Raw genomic sequence first — 20000 nt, 5'->3', positions numbered from 1 at the left:
TTCATGGCACGCGAGTGCCTAAAATAAATCGTCTTAAGTATTCACGCACTTTACGGTTCTCCATCTGGCATTAGAAGACCGATGACGCGCCGAGGCTTTCGTAAAAAAATGGAAAAAAAAAAAAAAAAAAAAAAAAAAAAAAAGTAAATACGAGCGTCTCGAAAAAATTCAAACGGTCGAGCGACCACTTAGCGAGTACTCTCGAGCCGGCGGACACGTGTCCAAAGCGTGGCCGTAGGCGCGACCACGTGTCAACACCAGGAGAAGGAAAGGCTTGCGGAGGAAAGTTCTTGGAAAAAGAAAGCGCATCGACCCTTTACCGTATAGAAAAAAAAAAAAAAGGAAGAAGAAAGAAAGAAAAAAGGAAAGAAACCAATCCATGGATATCCTCGGATAGAAATAAAAAGATATTTCTATTTATATATAACCGAATCGATGTTTGCGTATTTAATATATCGTGAAATGGGAGAGATAAAAGAAAAAGTAAAGAGAGAGAGAGAGAGAAAAAGAAAAATAGTTCTATCAGGCGAAGAAGGGTAAGAGCTTAACAGAGTTTGCGCGCGCACGTAAGCTCCAACACCCTTGGCGCGTGGGCAGTGCTACGGAGGAAAGGCAGTATAAGAGACCTTCCCTCGCACGTTTGGTCACTCTTTCAAGAGAGACACCTACGTAAGAGAGTATACTCTCGGGCGTGCATAAAAGAGAAGAAGAAAAAGAAGAAAGAACGAGAGGAGAGACGAAGAAAGCAAGTAGACTTGAGCGAGAACGAGTGAGGTCGCGCGCGCGCGCCGGTAAAAACGGCGCGAGGTGGCCGGTCGCGTGCAAGAAGGTAGGGGGAAATAGGCGTGGTTCGCGGTGCACGTCCGTAGTCGTACTAACGCGAGACGGGCTCGTCGTGCGCCCACCTCGAGAGGGCTCGCCGGGGCTCGCGCGAAGGGGGACGAGACTGCCCGAAGAAAGCCGAATAGTGGGGGTAAGCGGCACGGGCTCTCTTAGTGGAATGGTGGGGATGAACGAAGCTACGATCAACTCCACACATTGAAGACGAACCACATGGATGAAGGCAACGGGTCTCTCAAAGTTCACGCACACGAAAATCCAACTGTGGACGCAGCCTGCGCACGTGTAGGGATTTTACATGTGAGAGCGAGCGAGAGATGTAGAAAGAAAAAGAGAGAACGAGGAGAGATAGAAACAGAGACAGAGAGAGAGAGAGAGAGAAAAGAGAGATAGTAGGAGAGAAGAGAGAGAGAAAGAGAGAGGGGGATGGAGAGTGATGCCGAAGAAGGAATAAGGGAGAAGGGGGAAGCGATGTAGAAGGTAGAGGGGGTAACCGAACGCGGCCGAAGGTGAAACCCGCGAGCCGAGCTCGACTCGCAGTCGGCGCGAGACCGCGCTACTGGAAGGGTCGTTGTTATCGTTGACGTTACTATTATTTGTTATTGTTCTTCTTCTTCTATCGTGTCGCGTATATGCACGCACGAATTTTTTCTTATCGATACGAACACATCACTACCTTTTACTAAAACTAATTTTCCTTCTTATTTTCCTCCTTTTCCTCTTGCACCTCATTCTCTTCGATCTCCTCCTTCTCCTCCTCCTTCTTCTTTTCCTCCTCCTCCTCCTCCTCCTTCTTCTCTTTATCCTCTCGCTCGCGACGCGAACTCGATAACGAGAGAAGAAAGAAGAAAAAAAAGAAGAGGAAGAAAGAAGGGTTGATACTCTTGCTCGATTAACCTCCCACCATCGAATCTTTTTCTCCTCCTCCTCCTCCTCCTCCTCCTCCTCTTCCTCCTCCTCCCTTTCGTCTTCCTCCTACTCTCCCTCTCTGAAGAATCTCCTCCCCTTTCCCCTCACTCTATCTTTCTCTCTCGTTCTTCACTACCACCACCACCACCACCACCTCCTCCTCCACCTTCACCTCCACGTCCACCTCCGTTCGTATGTTCGTCGCTGGTTTCTCGCGCGCGCGAACAGACAAACGTCGCCGAGGCACTCTCGCTCCATCGTACTACCATAGTTAGCCCCAAGGAAGAAGAGGATAGGAGGAAGACGAAGAAGTTGGATCTCGAGTCTGTGATATCTCTTGATATACGTGCCTCTCTCTCCCCCGTCCACCCTAATATCTATATATACTCTTGTCTTTTTACTCTCTGCCCTTTACAATACTCGCTCGTCCTTTTCTACTTGCACTCGCCAGAAGTTTTGCGCAAGAAGAGGGTAGCACTCGCGTAGTCGTCGGTGGCGAAAGAAAAAAAAAGAAAAGAAAAAGAAGGGAATGAAAGTTTAGCGTTTTTTCCCTGTTTGATGTGACGAACCAGTGTTCTTTGCGTTACTCCTAGAAGTGACAAAAATTTGTCTGAAAGAAATAAGAAGGAAAGAAGAAAGAAGACGGGATACAAGAAAAGAAAGAAAGAAAGAAAGAGAGAAAGAGAGAGAGAGGGAAAACGTGTATCGTGTGTGTGCGTGCGTGTGCAACTAATTATATATACACATATATATATATATATACACACACGTATATATACATTTAAATGAAGTGAAATGAGCGAGTCTTCTTCTTTGTTGTTATTGTTATTTGTTGTTTCCACTTCTTATTCTTGCGGCGACAAGCAGAATCATAGTGGAGGACGTTGCTCGATTGCCATTTGATCGAAATTTCCTCTCTCTCTCTCTCCTTTCTCGTTCATCATACATACATCGTGCCCGATAGCTGTGATAATACTCTCGAAGGATACTACAAATTTACACTACGACTTACGCTTTTCTTCTATGATACACAACGCGTCGTTCAGTGCCTGTTCTATTGCTGTGATCGCGTGACATTATTATTGTTGTTATTGTTGGATCAACGTGTACTGAGAAACGTCGACGTCTTCCAGCTCAAAGGATCGGAAAAGAAAAGGAGGAAGAATAGAAGGAAAAGAAGAAGAAGAAGAAGAAGAAGGAGGAGAAACATTTTCAGAATCGGAAGGAACTGAATATCGAAGGAAACGGATGCTCAAGATCCTTTAAAATTCGACCGGTAAGCTGCAAATTGTCATCGTCATCGTCTCATGATCGGTTGTCGAATTCTTTTTTTATCCTCTGTTTCTCTGTCTTTTTTTTTTTTTTTTTTGGTCTTTATTTGCTCGCAAACCTCAAAACAATTAGGAATCCGAGATAACAATCGATACCAATTATTAATCGTTATCTTCGACAAAAAAAAAAACAAAAAAAAAAAAAAAGAAAAAGAAAAAGAGAAAAAAGAAAATTACAAAAAAGTAACTTACAGATATTTTATGATATCAATATTTAATCAGATCAGCGAATCTTTTTGTTAGATTTCCGTAGACTATACTTAAGAAATTGCGTGTTTCGTCGTGTTATCATCGAGTGGAAAGTGGAACGGCTTAATCTACGATACACCTTCAAAGAACGATATTATCGATAGGAATTGAGACCTTGTCGAGATTACGTCGTTAAATTGATTAATCCCGCCGCATTTAGCTTTAGCCTTGCTTTGGCGATGTTGTCATTTCTCGATGTTGTCATCTAAAAAGGGACACTCGAAATCTATGGTCCATAGAGCACGATAATAAATAATAAATAATAATAATAATATTAATAATAATAATAATAATAATAACAATAACGATAAAAAGATATTTTAATTCGGAATGGTATTTATCAATATTTTTTTTCTTTCCCCCTTTTTTTTTTCCTCTAAAATGTCGTCGGTTTTCTCTCTCTCTCTCTCTCTCTCTCTCTCTCTCTCTTTTTCTTTCTCTTTCTTTTTCCTTTTTTTTTTTTTTTTTTTTTTCTCAAGAATTCTTTACATTCATCGAGACAACAGCGTGTGTTATATGAGGAAAGAGAGTAAGGAGAATTTATATTCGTAGAAATTTAAATTGAGTAGAAACGTTAGATTGGATACATCGTCTTCAAATTACGAGAATTGTCGGTTGCTTTCTTCTGAGAGAAAAAGAGTAGAGGGTGGTAGGGGGAGAGAGAATCAGCGAGAGAAAGAGAGGGTGTGTTGTGGTAGGGGGAGAGAGCTAAAGAAAGGGAAAGAGAGAGATGTAGCAGGAGAAAAGAAAGAAAAAGGAAGTGTTCTTCTCTCACGAAGTGAAGAGAAAAATGTGTCTCGCCGAGGTATCGGCTAATATCAAAGGCTTTCTCCCATCGGGAACCCTCGTTGACAGAAGAGTGCGTTTATAATCGATGTTGGATAAAGAGTCGCGTGTATATATATATATATACACACACCATATACACATACATACACACATGTGTTTATATGTGTATGTATGGTGTGTGTGTGTATATACTTATGTCGTAGATGATCACGTGCGAGGGCGGCTTTTAATAATGGCATATGCGCGAACCGTTCAACCGAGCGTCGCGACGCTCAGCGTCGGAAGTGGAGCGAACGTGAACAAAGTGGGAAGCTAACGTATATACATGTGTTTGTACATGTGCGTGTGTATTATATATTTCTGTGTGTTGGTCGCCTATATTCCCGTTGCCGCTTAGTATCATTGTCGTTGTCGTCATCGTCATCTTCGTCATTGTTATCGTTGTCGATGGGTGATCACATCACCGATCGAATCCCTTTTCACGCTCTTTCTCTCCCTTTTTTCTCCCTCTCCCTCTCTCTCTCTCTCTCTCTCTCTCTCTCTCTCTCTTTTTCTTTTTCACGCTCGACCTTTTCGTTCGTGAGATAAACTCGTCTCGTTTTATCGGATTTCCAACGGGCCGCGTGCGCTTTGCAATATATCAAAAATTACGGATCGACGAGATGTTTATAGCTAAAGGGACAAAGAAAAAGGAAAAGGATAAAGAAAGAAAAAAAGGAAGAAAGGAAAAGAGAACGAACAAACGAAAACAAACAAACAAACAAACAAAAAATAAATGGAATCTTTCGAGTTTGATATTTTTCGTCATTATTATTTCTTTGACATTTATTATGCACATATGCATGTATGTTGTATGTATTAAACAATTCCATTGCGATAATCATCGATTGTTTTGCGGAAGTTGCGTCTAGACTATAGTAATTCAATTGTTCACTTTCTTTTCTTCCCTCTTATCTTTTTTCTTTTTCTTTTTCTCTCTCTCTCTCTCTCTCTCTCCCTCTCTATTCTCCCGGATATTCAAAAGTAAACCAAAGATCTATCATATTTCTCGGGACAATTCAATTGTATTGAGAAATTTGTTGATTTCTTTCGTTCCCTTCCCCCTCCCCCTTCCCCCTCCCCCTCCCCCCTTCCCCCTATGCCTCTCCCCTTGCTTTCTTTCCGGTGGTGAGATCACGTAGTAGGAGGATGGTTTTCACAGATCGAAAACGGACGTGCCTCGTGACCGGCGCTCGTTTCTTCTCGAAAATCAGCCACGTAGAACGATCTACTGCGACCAATCTCTCCTTTACGCGTGTCCCTTCACGGCTCATGACTTTGGTGAGTACGCACGCGCGCTCCTTTGCCCATGTTCATGCCCATGCCCATGCCCTTATTCATGCTTACCGTGACGTGCGCTCGTGCTAATTCTTTTCTCTCTTTTTCTATTTATCTCTTCTTCCTTTTATTTGTTTTTTTCTTTTTATATCTTCACGTACTAGACAGCGATGAAGGACATATATATATGTATATGTATATATATATATATATATATATATATATATATGCATGTATTCAGAGTTTTTAGAATGATTTATTATATGGTAATAAATAAATGAGATAAACATTATTTTCGTTGAATAAAAATAACATTAATTCGTTCAGGTAGGTTTGTTGACGTCTATATTTAAATTCTCTCATATATTGTATTAAATTACGTACTATAATTAAAGCTTAGGGGGGTATAGTAATCGTGCGAATGATGCCGCCTCCATTGTTTTAATCGACTTCTTCGTTGACACGACCACGCGCGATAAGAGCCAGCAAAGTCAGCGGCCTTCGTTTTGTGCGTGCATGCGTGCGTGAATATCGGAAAGAGGGTGTGTGTATGAGAGAGAGAGAGAGAGAGAGAGAGAGAGAGAGAGATAAGAAGAAAGAAAAAGAAAAAAGAGGTAGGAGACGTAAGACGAATGGTGCACACGAGAAGGAGGTGTCAGGTGTCACGGCTGTCCGGTTTCGTTTGCAAACAACACGGTGCTAGCGGCAAAAACATTTTCTCTTGGACAGTTCAAGCCTTCTTCTATAGATCTCCAATGGTATATATATATTTCTATATATATATATATATATATATATATATATATATATATATATATATATGCGATCTTTCTCTCTGTTTTATATGTGAGTTTTAGGAATTGGTCCAGTATTATCTCCTGATATCAAAGTCCATTGATTTTCAACGCTTATCGTAATGGATCGTTTCGTTTCTGATGTTTTTTTTATTCGTTTACCTACAAACTCAATGATTATTTCAAATCGATACCGCATCTGTCCTTTTATCTTCGTTAAACGATTAAAAGATAATCTTATAAGAGTTTTTAATTTCTAGGTATATTAACGATCGGGCGAATATGTTAGAGAGGGAGGGAAGAGGAGAGAGAGAGAGAGAGAGAGAGAGAGAGAAATACGTAATATACTTTTAATATAAGAATTTTTAATCCTAAATAATAGTAAAAGTATATAACGAAGTGTATACTTTTAAAATACTTTTTACCATTGATATTCGTTGACATCGTTAAAGGATTACATAGAAATGTAATTATCCGTGTGAAAATCGGTCATCGATCCATTAGAAGCTCGGCTTTTCAAATCGATCATAGGAGAAAGGTCGCCGAGGATGTTCCCTGGTTACATCGTAAAACCGTCGATCCGTGTATCTCGAACGGTACAGAGAGGATTAATCGAGCTTCGTGCCGTCGCATCGACGCTGCCACCGTTCGGCCGTCGTAACCGTAGCGACGAAATGCGAGCAAGCAGCTGCGCGCGCGCGAGACCACATAACTTCCCCGAGACGCCCTTTCGCGCATAATGATACATCGCGCCGGACACGAAAGTTATACGCTTTAATTCGAGGCTCGCGCTCGGTGAGCAACGTATATCGATCGCCAATTTGCTATGCAGATCGTAGCCCTTTCGAAGTTGCTCTCGATTGCATTCCCTGCGATTGCACCGTGTCTCTCTCTCTCTCCCCTTCTTTCTCTCTTCCTTCCCCTCTTCTCTTTCTTCCTCTTAATTCCCTATCTCTCTTCCTCTCGTATCTCTTTCTTTCTTCCTTCTTTTTTCTTTTTTTCTCTCTTTCTTATTCCCTTACTTCTTTTTTCAATCTCTCTCTCTCTCTCTCTTTTTCTTTCTTTCTTTTTTTTATGTATATCTTACAATGTAGAAAGACAAAGAGAACAAAGAAATTATCGAAGGATAGTTTGAGACGACTTCGAAGCGTAGAATGGTAGCCGATATCTGGGAGATAAGATTATGGTGTCGTTCTCCTTCGAAAGACAATTACATACATACCTAGCTGGCTTTTATCTCTCAACGTGCGAGCATTATCTTTCTCTCCCACAGTCACGATATAAATCGCTATTATCGTATCTCCCTGTTCTACGATTGTACGAAAATTTATTCGGGGTGGACGAGGGAGGGGACGAGGGGAGGGGGTCTTAGCTCGAAACGATTATAACGTCCGATCCAATTATCGGGAATAGTTATAAAGCTTCCGCCACAAGTCAAGAGAGAGAGAGAGAGAGAGAGAGAGAGAGAGAGAGAGAGGAGAGAGTTCGTTGATTGCTTCGGTGGATCGACGTTCAACGAGGCAACAGTCCATCGATCGATCCAGATCGAGCTACGGATAGCGAAGATCTTTCCTTGCTAACCGACTACGCTCGAGGAAGCTCTCTTCTCTTTAAAGAGGAGAAGGAAAGATGAAGATGAAGAGAAGGAGTAGGAGAAGGAGAAGGAGGAGGAGGAGGAGGAGTCTCTCTTCTTCGATATATCCTGATTTTTGTCGATCCATCGTGCGAGAGGAGATCGAACGTGAGCAATCTCTGGTGGTTGGTGGTACGCCGGCGCAATTAGGAAATCCATTTGGCGTAATTGCGCGAGAAGAAAGCACAGCCGGTAGCGAGCAAGCGGAGCGAGTTGTGTTTCTTTTCTCTTTCTAGGATGATCGCATGAAACTCTGCGTTAATCTTTTCATATAAGATCCAAGCTGGTCATTTATCCATCTTTTCTCTTTCATTCGTCTTTTTGATTTTATTTATTTATTTACTTATTTATTTATTTATTTATTTATTCCCCCCTCCCCCTCCTTCTCCTCACCCCATCTCCTTATATCTTTGAATCTCACTCATTTAAAAGAATATTTTTACTTAAAATCGATTGTACGTGTGCCTGTTAGTGCCATGTGTGTTTGCCCTTCTGTTGTGTGGCTCGATATATGAGTATAAATCAGAATTATTAGTTTTACAAAGAGAAAAACTTATAAATTATAATATTTCAAATGTAACGTAAGATCAGGCGTTAGATTTTGAACGTGAAAGTTGAAAGTGAACGTATATATATATATGTCTCGTCCCATTGGAATTAGAAAATACATATACATACCAGAAGGAATGGACAACGATATAGAATTATATTATTAACGTACTTATCCCCTTTGGATAATAATTTCATCTTATATACTTTTGATCGATTCCCTTAAGAAGATATATCATTTTTATTTATCCATTTTTTGCATGTAATATTTTAATTAAAAAAAGAAAAAGAAAAATCTTCCCCACTCTTTTCGTTTTCATTCATTCGTACAATTTCGAAATATATCGCGTTTGATATATCGATGATAAATTTTCGAAATGGAAAACTCAAACACGTTCGTCGAGTCGCGTAGTTAACCATCCCGAGAAATCTGTCTCGTGTTATTTTCATTGGCATTTCGATCGAGAAAGGGAGAAGAGAGATTTCTTTTCCGGATCACGCCCATCGTTTTTCCGTAATTCTTTCCGTACGATTTCATTTCCCGCTCATGTACTACGATTCCGAGACGTACGCCCACGGAAATCGAACGACGGCGCAACGTAATGATCGGCTATTATGCTAATCCACCACGAAGGCGATTCTCGCGCGATGATACTAGCTGCGAATTGTCAGTCGCGCGTACATCGTACTCTTCGCAGTTGTCGCATCGTTCGTTGTCCCCGGTACGTGCAAGACACGAATGCAAATCGTTCTTTCTATCTGTACATATATATATATACATATATATATATATATATATATATATATATACACACACATACATACACACGTACACATGTATGAAATTAAGTCAGATTTTTTTCACGTTAAAATTTGTCAATTTCTCAAGCATAAACGACACTTAAAAACACGTAATATTAACTTTCTGTGTTTCTATTTAACGTCGATATACCTATTTAATATATAAAAAGTTTAATATATAAAAAGAACTGGTTAGTGTACAAGAAGAACGGGGGGGAAAAAAAAAAGAAGAAGAAAAAACAACACGAAAACATCGAATCGATTCGACAACGATCGATGAATCGAAAAAGATCGAATTACTCGTATCGAATTCAAAGTGGTAAAAATTTTGGTTCTTCTCTTTCTTTGAAAATACGTAATAATAATAATAAAAATAATAATGTCCACCATTTGATTCGCATATTGAATCCTATCGTAGATGAACGAGTCAATTTTAAGAAAAAAAAAAAGAAAGAAAGAAAGAAAGAAAGAAAAAGAAAAGACAAGAAGAAAGAACAAGAGAATCAAGAATCATGAATGAAAGCAACGAGCCCTGAGATCCGGGCTCTTTCGAGTGGAATAGTCACAAGAAAACCGGATCCACGAAAGTAGAAACGAGTTGCGTTATCTAATCTCTAGCAGCCTAGCTTAGGTTTATTTTCGATAGACATATCGACATTCTACGCGTATTAATATTTTTTTGTTGTTGTTGTTCTTTTCTTTACCTATTTTGCTTCGTATTCTTTTGTTTCGTTTTATTTTCCCCTTGTTTTTTTTCCTCCTCTTACTTTTCTTTCGAATGATGTAAAAGACACGTTTTTTTTTTTCTTTTTTTTTTTCTTTTCTTTTTTTCTTTTTTTTTTTTTTTTTAACGCTAAAACGACGAACACGAAGAGACGAAGACGGACTCCATTATTGCCTTTGTGTTCGTCTTGTAAAAAAGTTTTCGATGGTGGTGTGTAAATGTTGAGAAGGAGGAGGAGGAGGAGGAGAAGGATGGAACGAAGAAGAAAAAACAGGAGTTGAAGGAGGAGGTAGAAGTGGGGTGGAAGAGATGGAGGCAGAGGTGTAGAGGCAGAAAGTCGCACGACGTGGCCGTGTGAATCGTTCCTTAATTAATTCTTCGAGCGGACGGTAATGGGCCGAGCGAAGTACGCACGCGTAGGTGGCTGGCTGCGGGTTTCTTCATCGCTCGCAGGTGTTGCCTTCGTGTAATGAACGACCGATTGGTTTTCGACGATATTTTATCCGTCCTCTTCTTCTCCTCCTCTCTTTTTTTCTTTTATTCTTCTCTCTCTCTCTCTCTCTCTCTCTCTCTCTCTTTTATTTATTTATTTCGGGCGACCCTTCCAATTTTCACTAAGACGACCTTGTCGTTTGTTTTTCATTCTCTCTCTCTTTCTGTCCTTTTCTTATATATATATATATATATTTTGTTATCCGTCATAAAATTTCTCTTTTGAAACTTTGAATTCCTAGAAAAGACTACAATCGAAACGATTATTATATTCAAGATACATAATTACAATACGATACGATATAGTATTTTAAAATACATCGAAGTATATCAATTGGTATATCGATGAATATTAAAGTTCACAGTTAGGATTATGTGTTTCTTTTTTAAAAAGAAGAAACCACCCCAGTAGGACGACACGAATATTGGTTTTACTTGTACGCTTAACGTTGATCGGAGAAAGTACAAGGTAATGCGATAAATATATACACGGAGGAGGATAGTAGCGATTAATCGTCTTGTGAAGCGTTATACGTTCCGTGGGTGTATGTGTGAAAATACGAAATAGTCTCTCTCTCTCTTCTCTCCTCTCCTCTCCTCTCCTCTCCTCTCTTCTCTTCTCTCTCTTTTTCTTTTTTCTTCTGTGGATAGCAATGGCGCTAATGGAGCTCGCGGAGGGGTTGTTTATCGGCCTTGACCGTGAATTCATCCCTCTTTAACGAACGACGTGCAAAGGAGAAAGAAGAGAGAGATATAGAGAAAATTAGAGAGAGAAAGAGAGAAGGGGAGAATCTGGTTGGTTGGTTCTAACGGCAAGATGCACACCGAGGTTATCTCGTCTCTTCGCTTTCCCTGTGGAAATCAATATTACTCTCTCACGTACCACCAACAAAGCCAGGGCTCGTTTCCCTCCTTTCTCCTCTTCTATCCTCTTCTTCCCTTCATATGTTGGTGAGCTCATTCTCTCTCTCTCTCTCTCTCTCTCTCTCTCTCTCTCTCTCTCTCTCTCTCTCTCTCTCTCTCTCTCTCTCTCTCTCTCTCTCTCTCTCTCTCTCTCGTTCTTTCGTTCGGGTCACATAAACTCGCTGCAGTTTATTTTTTTCTATTTTTTCTTTGTTCATTTTCTTTTCTTTTTTCTTACAATGTATATAAGAACGTATAAATATGTGTACGTGATATAAATTCTATATTCATTTCTCTCATTATCTTATTCTATGCGAACGGAAAAGCGATTGCTTTAAATCAAAACGATTCGATTCGCTCGTATGATAATTTATTTATGACGATCGTCATTTTTCTTTTCCTTCTTTCTTTTTTTCTTCTTTTTTTCTTTTTTTTTTCTATTTACCCTTGGATTTAAAAGAAAATCGTTCGATATTCTTTGTCACGTACGTTTAACGTTATTTCTACGAAGAATAATATTGTACTTTATTTTTCTAAAGTGCAAGATATTTACTGCTATCTAATGGTGATATTTTCACCTTGTCTTCTTTGTCTTTTTCTGTTTACCTTTTTTTTTCCTAATATTTTCTTATTATTTATTAGCAGATAAGTACGTAAGAGATGTCATTTTGGTGATTTTTAATCTCACTTTAACGTCGTTTCTATTTAGAACAATATTTTGTTTTTCGAACGTATGAAATATTTACAGTTATCAAAGATGATGTGTACTTTCTCTCTCTTTTTTTTTTATCTTATATATATATATATATACACATACATATACCATACCACATCATACTGTCCTTTTGTACGAAAGCACGTGCGCTGGCACGAAGGAACAATGAGATTCGTGAAATTTATGCCTTGTGTTTTCGAACGAACCTTCGGGTACGGGCGCGTGCTTTGAGATAAAAGTGAAGAAAAAGGGAGGGTAAGAAGGAGAGGAAAAAGAGTTATAGGAAAACGATATCCACCGGTTGAGAGCCGTAACCCGTTGCCGCTTACAACGTCTCTCGCGTATGGTCGTACGTATCTGTCGGCGGTTTATGTTCGCGACTCATGTAATACTCCCACTAACGCGAGCTAGATTTAACAGAGTAATTAACGCCCACACACGTACATTTAGCTGCCAAGCGCGATTGACTTTGCTCTTTCTCTCCCTCCTTCTCTCTCTCTTTCTTTTTTTTTTTTTTTTTTTTTTTTTTTTTTTTTTTTTTTGCTTTCTACGAACATAAAGTTCGACACTCGTATCGAATGTCATCATAAAACTGATATCTTTCGATGATATAAATATTATTTTAAGGAGAAACAAAAATAAAATTTGTACATACATTTACGTTATTACTTGTCCTATATTAAAAAGTTGTATAACTATGTGTACATCACGATAATTCACGATTTACGTTGTCTTCGATCATCCTTCGAAAGAACAGGCGCACGTTGCTTCTTCCTTTTTTATTCTTCTAAAAATTTGCATGCTTTCAACGACGATACGTGTGTAACGATAAGGGATAAAATTATTGAAATAGTCGACGTTAATTATTGAATAAAATTAGCTATGAAATTTTTCTTTTTTTTTTTCTTCCCTTGTTAAAAACACGTTGAGAAAAGTTCTTTCACCAAGTGAGAAACTACTTATCCTATACTATCTCTGAATGTGTTTATATGGGTCAGGAGGGATGCGTGGCGCCTATCGATAAGCTCTGGAGGGTTGTTCGAGTTCAAGGTCGCGCATCTTGTTTTAGAGTTTGCGCAGTGCAGGCGGACGACCAACCGACCGACCGACCGACCCCATGGTAATGGTGGTGGTGGTGGTGGTGGTTCTCTCGAGTCCCTTTCGAGATAAATCACACGATACGTTCTCGACTAAGAGATAAATGGGATTATTTCTAAAGAGTAAAAAAAAAAAAAAAAAAATAACTAACTTTCGATATTATTTCTTAAGGAAATGTCAATGATACAAATGTCCAATTGATAACAGTTAGGTAGTATATAAAACAGGTATATAAAATCGAGGCCGTGTAACAAAGTATTACCGAAAATAATATTCTCCCTCGAACTATGGTATTTACGATGCCATAATATAAAATAATACTTTCAGCCTTTCTTTCCTTTACCTCATCTATATTTCCTTCTTCTCCTTCACTCGTTTCTACTAGACTATACTCGATATACTTTCTACGTCCTCACTCCGTTTCCTTTCTCTCTCTCTTTACCTCTCTATCTCTATCTCCCCCTTGCCCTCTTCTTCTCTCTCTCTCTCTCTCTCTCTCTCTCCCTCCTATCTTTCGCGGTTATTCGCTTCCGTAACGGCCGTTGAACGATCGCTGGCGCTAGGAAAACGATCATTCTCTATGGTCGAACAGGTAGCTGGGTTGGGCCAGGTCGTTAAGTAGGTGTACATACCTGCCGCAATCGCGGAGTCGCCAAAGAGCCTGGCTACTGGAGTTAACGAGTCTTCTCCGTGCTTTTCTCCTTTCTCATCGTCTTCCTCTTTTTCTTCTTCTTCCTCTTCTTCTTCTCCATCTCCTCCTCCTCCTCCTCCTCCTCCTCTTCCTTCCTTCTTTCTTTCTTTCTACTCTTCTCTTTTTCATCTTCTTTTTCTGATGATCCTTCTTTCACTGCAGCAGAGTGTAGGTTCGCGAACAGGTATCCAAGCTTGTCTTCTACTTCTTCTTCTTCTTCTTCTTCTTCTTCTTCTTCTTCTTCTTCTTCTTCTTCTTCTTCTTCTTCTTCTTCTTCTTCTTCATCGCCGTGTGGGCAGATAGATGCAGGAGGAAATGCATCGAGATATCGATATCCAACCACGCGCCTCCAGCCGAAGATGAGGAACGTCCACCTTGTCCCGTGCTCTCGTATTCGCGGCTCGTATATACACACACAGAAGTCCTCTCTTATCTCCGATCGGATCTCGTCGTCTTGCTCTTAAAGCGACCGGCCGTTTGACGTCTCTCGACGATCTTCCTTCAGTGGTGCTCAAAATCATTATGAGACTTTAACGTAGAAAGAGAAAGAGACGAATAAAGACGAAAGATAGATAGAGATAGAGATAGAGATAGAGAGAGAGAGAGAGAAAGAGAGAGAGAGAGAAGAGAAAGAGAAAAAGAGAAATCGAATGTCCTATCCCATTTTTGTTTTTATTTTTCGAGTAAACATTCTTAGCCTCGAGGTGTCTTTACTTCATTATTCTATCGCGATCGATCGAATTGAGACCGTCATTAAATATGTGTACCTATCTATCCATCTATGCATACCACCACATGTATTATACTTCGTTTAACTCGCTCCTTTTTAAATTGCGGTTACTTTTTGCGGTTTTAACGAGAGGAGCTACCACTTCATCATCGAGATTACTCGTGGATGAATTTATTCTCGTTAACATCAGCGTACGTATATAAGTGCTCTCTCTCTCTCTCTCTCTGTCTCTCTCTCTCTCTTTCTCTCTCTTTCTGTAATTTGTTATTATTTTTCTTTTCTAATACGTAAGAAAGGATTAACAATTTACGTTACCGGAAGAAGAAGGGTACCGTCTCGTTAACACCAATAGATATCCACTTGCACCTTTAATACTAATAATAATTAATAGGATTACAAGGTAAATCGTTTGCTATATCCATATCCATAGTCATCGATAATGACTATTATTAATTTAATGATCGATCGTTAAAACGAATGATTCGTACGGTTGAGAGTTGCCTGTAGAAATGGAGGGGAGGGGGAAAAGAACGGCAAGAAATGTCTGTTCTTTCCTGGTCCTTCTCAAGGACGTCGTCGATCAGTAGCGGTAATCTAGATTTCGAGAAGAAGAACAAGATAAAAAAAAAAAAAAAAAAAAAAAAAAAAAAAATAAAAGCAGAAGAAAAAGCAAGTGACGTTAATTCAAGCATACGTTCGCTGTTATTTTAAAAATATACTCCTACTTAAAGGTGTCAAGGGGAATAGGGTTTATCTGGACGTTTCAAAAACGCGCGCATCGAATCGCCAAGAAAACTTGGCAAACGAATTTGTCCGTGTAGCCGAATGAAATTACATCGAAATTTATACAGGATTACCAACAATTTCCTTGTTTTTAAAAAATGATCGAGCAACGAGGAAAGAGAAAAATTATATGTAGGAAGAAAAAGAAAAAGAAAAAACAAAATATAGGAAGAGAAAAATATCAACGAAGTACTTCGATAACTTACCCCTTTCTGATAAGAAAGATCGAAGAATGGCCGTCGTTGAAGGTGAAAGGCGAGATTCGATTTTGGTGTTGCTAGGATCGATCGAAGTTTGGTTTGTTGTACACCTGTTGCCGGTTTCGTGGACCAACTTAAGGTCCCTCCTTGGCGGCTCTTTCTCCTCATTTGTAGACACACCGGCCCTCCCACCTTCGTCTTATTTGTACATGCAGGTATCCTAACGGCTTACGTTCTCTCGCTTGCTCTCTCTTTTTCTCTCTCTCTCTCTCTCTCACTCACGCATACTCTTTCTCCTTCCTTCGCCTTCTTCGACAGTAATAAATTCTCTGCCGTGTCTCCTTCTCTTCTTTTTCTTCTCTCTTTCTTTCCCTCCCTCCCTCCCTCTCTCTATCTCTCTCTCTCCCTCTGTTCCTCTCTTCTTCTTTCTCTTCGCCTTCTTTCTTCTCTTCCTTCGACTTTTCTTCGTCTTCTTGTGGTCCGCATTCGCGTTATTCCATTGTGTACTCACTTGTTTAAAAAAGAAAAAAGAAAAAAGAAAAAAAAAAGAAGATAAAGAATGAATCCGGTCGTTTGCACTTCGGGAGCAGTTCTTTTTTTTTTTTCCTCACTATCTTTGTTTCCTTTTCTTTTTCTTTTTCTTCTTATTCGTTGTGTTGTGTTGTGTCTCTTTCCAAGCACGAAGTATACTGTCAATGGGTGTGAATTGGACTCGACCATGTGGAACGATATAAATTTCTCTTTTTTTCTTGTAACTTCCGAATGCTTTGTAGTATTGTAACAAATTTTACATAAATCCATACGTCAACTTTGACGTCTGTTGTTATAACACTCATCAGTGCAAAAATATATATAATGAAATATTGTTTTTATGAATCGCGATTATGATTTTTATTTTTTTTTTTTTTAACAAATGTTATAAATGTTACAAATGTTCCAAATAAAATTGAAAAGAAGTTCAATTCTATTTCATTTTGGCTTTTGTAAACTTGCGTATTATTTATTTCTTTTTCTTTCTTTTTTTTTTTTTTTGTTTCTTCTCTCTTCTTTCAACTTTTAGCGCAAAGGTTCGAAGGTGCATCGATTTAGATGTTAATTATGCGACACCGGTATATAATCGCGCAGAGTTGACCGTTAACCGACGGGTACGTCTGTAAAAAATGTCAGTCGTCATCGACACGCCAAGCTTCATTGCAAAATTTTTGTTCTGTATATTTTTATTATCAAGAAAATGCGTGGCTTTTATTTGTCAACGTTTGTTATTAAATAAAACGTTTGCAATCAGTAAGAGTATATACCATATATAAATTTATATTAAATATAATAATATACAATATATAAATTTATGTTAAATATAAGAATATATATATATATTTGTATACATTTATATATGCATGTATAATATTATATTTAAAATATATACTAGAAAAACGATGGGAGCTTAAAAAGAGTTGAAAATGTGATAAAATTTTGTTGAATTATTTCACGCTTGATTACGTGCCACTAATGATATTCGTAAATAATTTCTTTCTCTCTCTCACCCTTCCTTTTCTTTTTTTTTTCTTTCTTTCTTTCTCACTTTTGAATCATGTTCATTCGTACTTTTCAAATCGTTCATTGAGATTTATTTCTTTCTCCCGTAACATTCTTCGTCGTTGGTGTTCATCTTTTTCTCTTTCTTTGCTTTTCCTTATTATTATTATTATTATTATTATTATTATTATTATTATTATTATTATTATTATTATTATTATTATTATTATTATTATTCTTTTTCTTTTTCTTTTTCCTTTTCTTCTATCGTACACGTCTAAACGAGGAAACCACCTGCGGCGTTATCGACACGTGTAGAATTCTACTCGTTCAATCGTATTCTAACTCATTCAAGATGGTAAAAAGAAAAATCCTATTTGCCTATCTTTGAAACATACATACAAATCACGTTCCGTTACGAGCAAACTTTCATAAATGTTTCCGGCAAAAAACGATTACATTCGGTTGATTTCTTAACACTTTAAGATAGTTAACCGATAATTAATAATTTACTTGTATAAAGGAAGTAAATACGTTCGAGGAATGATTATTAACTTGTTAATCAAATCGTTAATTTATACATAAAAATATTCAATTTATTAATACAAAATTTTATTCAAACAATCAAATGAAATTTTTTCGTCTCGTTGTTATTACGGAGATATGTTAGAACGAGAAAGTAGAAGAGAAGAATAAAAAGAGTATAAAGTCGATCGATATAGCTAAATAAAAGCTCTTGGTAACTCGTTAAATAAAACACGATGATATAGTCTTATGAATTGTTTATAGAGAAATGATGCTAACGATATCAAAATATTATTTGAAAAACTTGAGAACGATTAAACGGTTAGGCTCTTTTTTTACGATGATCAAGATAGTCGCAATATATATCCTCAAATCGATTTGATAACATTAAATCTTTCGATCGCAACAGTTTGATTGACAAAGTGATTTTTACATAAACATTGATTACAATGTCAATTAAAATATATATGCGCTAAATGAAACATTTTATAGGATGTATTACGCAAATAGTTCTATTGAATTTTTATCCAATTACTTTTCTTGATTTTAAAAGATACATTATAAAATATTATTATTATTATTATTATTATATAGTTCTAGTTTATTTAAATAATTTTTACTTGTACAAAAAATGAAAGACGAATAATACGCTTAAAGATTTCTTTACGCGACGATTTCGTTTCAACGATTGAACTATACGTTCGACATAATTAAAAATAAAATATATATCTAAAAACAATAGATAATGAAACATGTCATTGATTTTATACAAAGGAGAAATCCTATTCTAAAGTAAACAAATGCACATAATAACACACAATATATTAGTCTAAATGGGGGGGTTTTTTTTTTTTTGTTATAAGAAATTCGTATAACGATTAGTGACGACGATCATTTGAGCCTTTTGTTCGACGAGTTTACAATCCATCTTTTGTATTGGTTTGTCAATGAAACAAGTAAATTATCTTCGTGAAAATCCTAAAATATCTGTTTTAAATCTCAACGAGGAAACTCGGATTGTTATAAAAGAATCTTCGATAAAAAAAAAAAAAAAAAAAATAGAAATGAGTTGTTGTTTCCTATGTGGAAACAACGAAAAGCTAATTCGTTTACAAGTGAATGAAAAATATAAGATACATTAAGTTGTATTTCATGTAACTTAATTTGTATGATATTAACACAGAAATGTTAAATCTCATGTTTTGTTATATTTCATTCGAAGATTTTATTGACGATAATAAATAGCATATGGTCATGATAAAGATATACTTTTAAAGTGAAGATTAATGTGAAAGACGTTGAAAAGTTAAAGGTGTTAAGATGTTTAAGATGTTAAAATTTTTAGAGAAGAAAGGATGTCAGACTCGTTTAGATGATCAATATTTATTTCCCATAGAATAATCCCATATAGGTAATAAATCCCTATATAGCCTTAAACTTGTCAGACCGTTGTCTTGTAATACAGATATACAAAAGTTTCTAACAGTGATTTTAATTGAAAGAGAAAATTTTTTTCTTTTTGTCGAGATCAAAAATTGAATGGATTTTAAATTAATCGATCCGTCCGGATATACACTATAGATAATGTACGCCTTTTTTTCGAATATTTTTCGAAACAATCGAGGAAGAACGTGTGTTTATTTGATTGTTGATTTACGATCGACAGTTTTGCGATTTGGTTGGATTTTCTTTTCTTTTCTTTTCTTCTTAATTTTGTTTTTTTCTAAATCGATCGAAAGAAAAACGAGTAAGGGACTTTGCCCTTAGCAGCGATTGGTTTGTCTCCTTACGTCATCGCGGACTACCTGCAGTCGGAAAAGAGACTAAAAAAAGACGCACAGCCCCGGGTCCGATGCAAACGAGCGAACTAGGTCGTCCTCCTAAACCCTCGTTGGTTACCGGAACCCTACGAGACCCTTGCCAGAGTCTCTCAACCAATATTACAAATTTTATTTTTACTTTCCTATATCGATTCGATCGACGAAATATAATCAAGAAAGATTTTGTTGAAGTTCTATGACATCTTTTCAGCTGTTTATCGTTTCTTACAGAAAATACTTCTTTTTCTTTTTTCTTTTTTTTTTTTTTTTTTTTTCGAACAACACCCGGACGTCTTCCCACGACCACGTCCTTCCTTGATAAGAGTTCGTCTTTACGCTGAATTAAGCGTAATCTTAAAGGAAGCGGCTAACCAGATACGGAAGTTTGCCTACTGAACGAAATCGTAATACCATATGAACTCATAATAAATTTAGATAAACTTTGTCCTGATATTTCAAGGAAACAGATGGAACGTCGAAGGAAAAGATTTTTTTAAGTTGGACAAGAAATATAAGGGGAGGGAGGGAGGGAGGAGGGTGAAAGAAAAAAGAAGAAAGGAAAATCCCAGAATTC

General features: G+C 37.5%; 1 protein-coding gene across 6 annotated transcripts in view; it reads left to right on the top strand.

Moving 5' to 3' along the window:
• Positions 1-20000, top strand: part of LOC124947227 (protein glass) — a 192674-nt gene that overhangs the window by 13297 nt on the left and 159377 nt on the right. For 3 of the 6 annotated variants that reach the window (XR_007100348.1, XR_007100343.1, XR_007100345.1), the window contains exon 1: positions 1-3025. This exon is cut by the window's left edge and continues 358 nt beyond it. The exons of 2 other annotated variants lie outside the window; for them this stretch is intronic. The gene's annotated coding sequence lies outside the window, so the exon portion shown is untranslated. The remainder of the gene's footprint in view (positions 3026-20000) is intronic. One more of the 6 variants, XM_047489089.1, reaches the window with a different exon arrangement.

This window comes from Vespa velutina, chromosome 2 (assembly GCF_912470025.1).
Source record: "Vespa velutina chromosome 2, iVesVel2.1, whole genome shotgun sequence".
NCBI lineage: Eukaryota > Metazoa > Arthropoda > Insecta > Hymenoptera > Vespidae > Vespa > Vespa velutina.
This window is presented reverse-complemented; position numbering and strand designations above follow the sequence as displayed.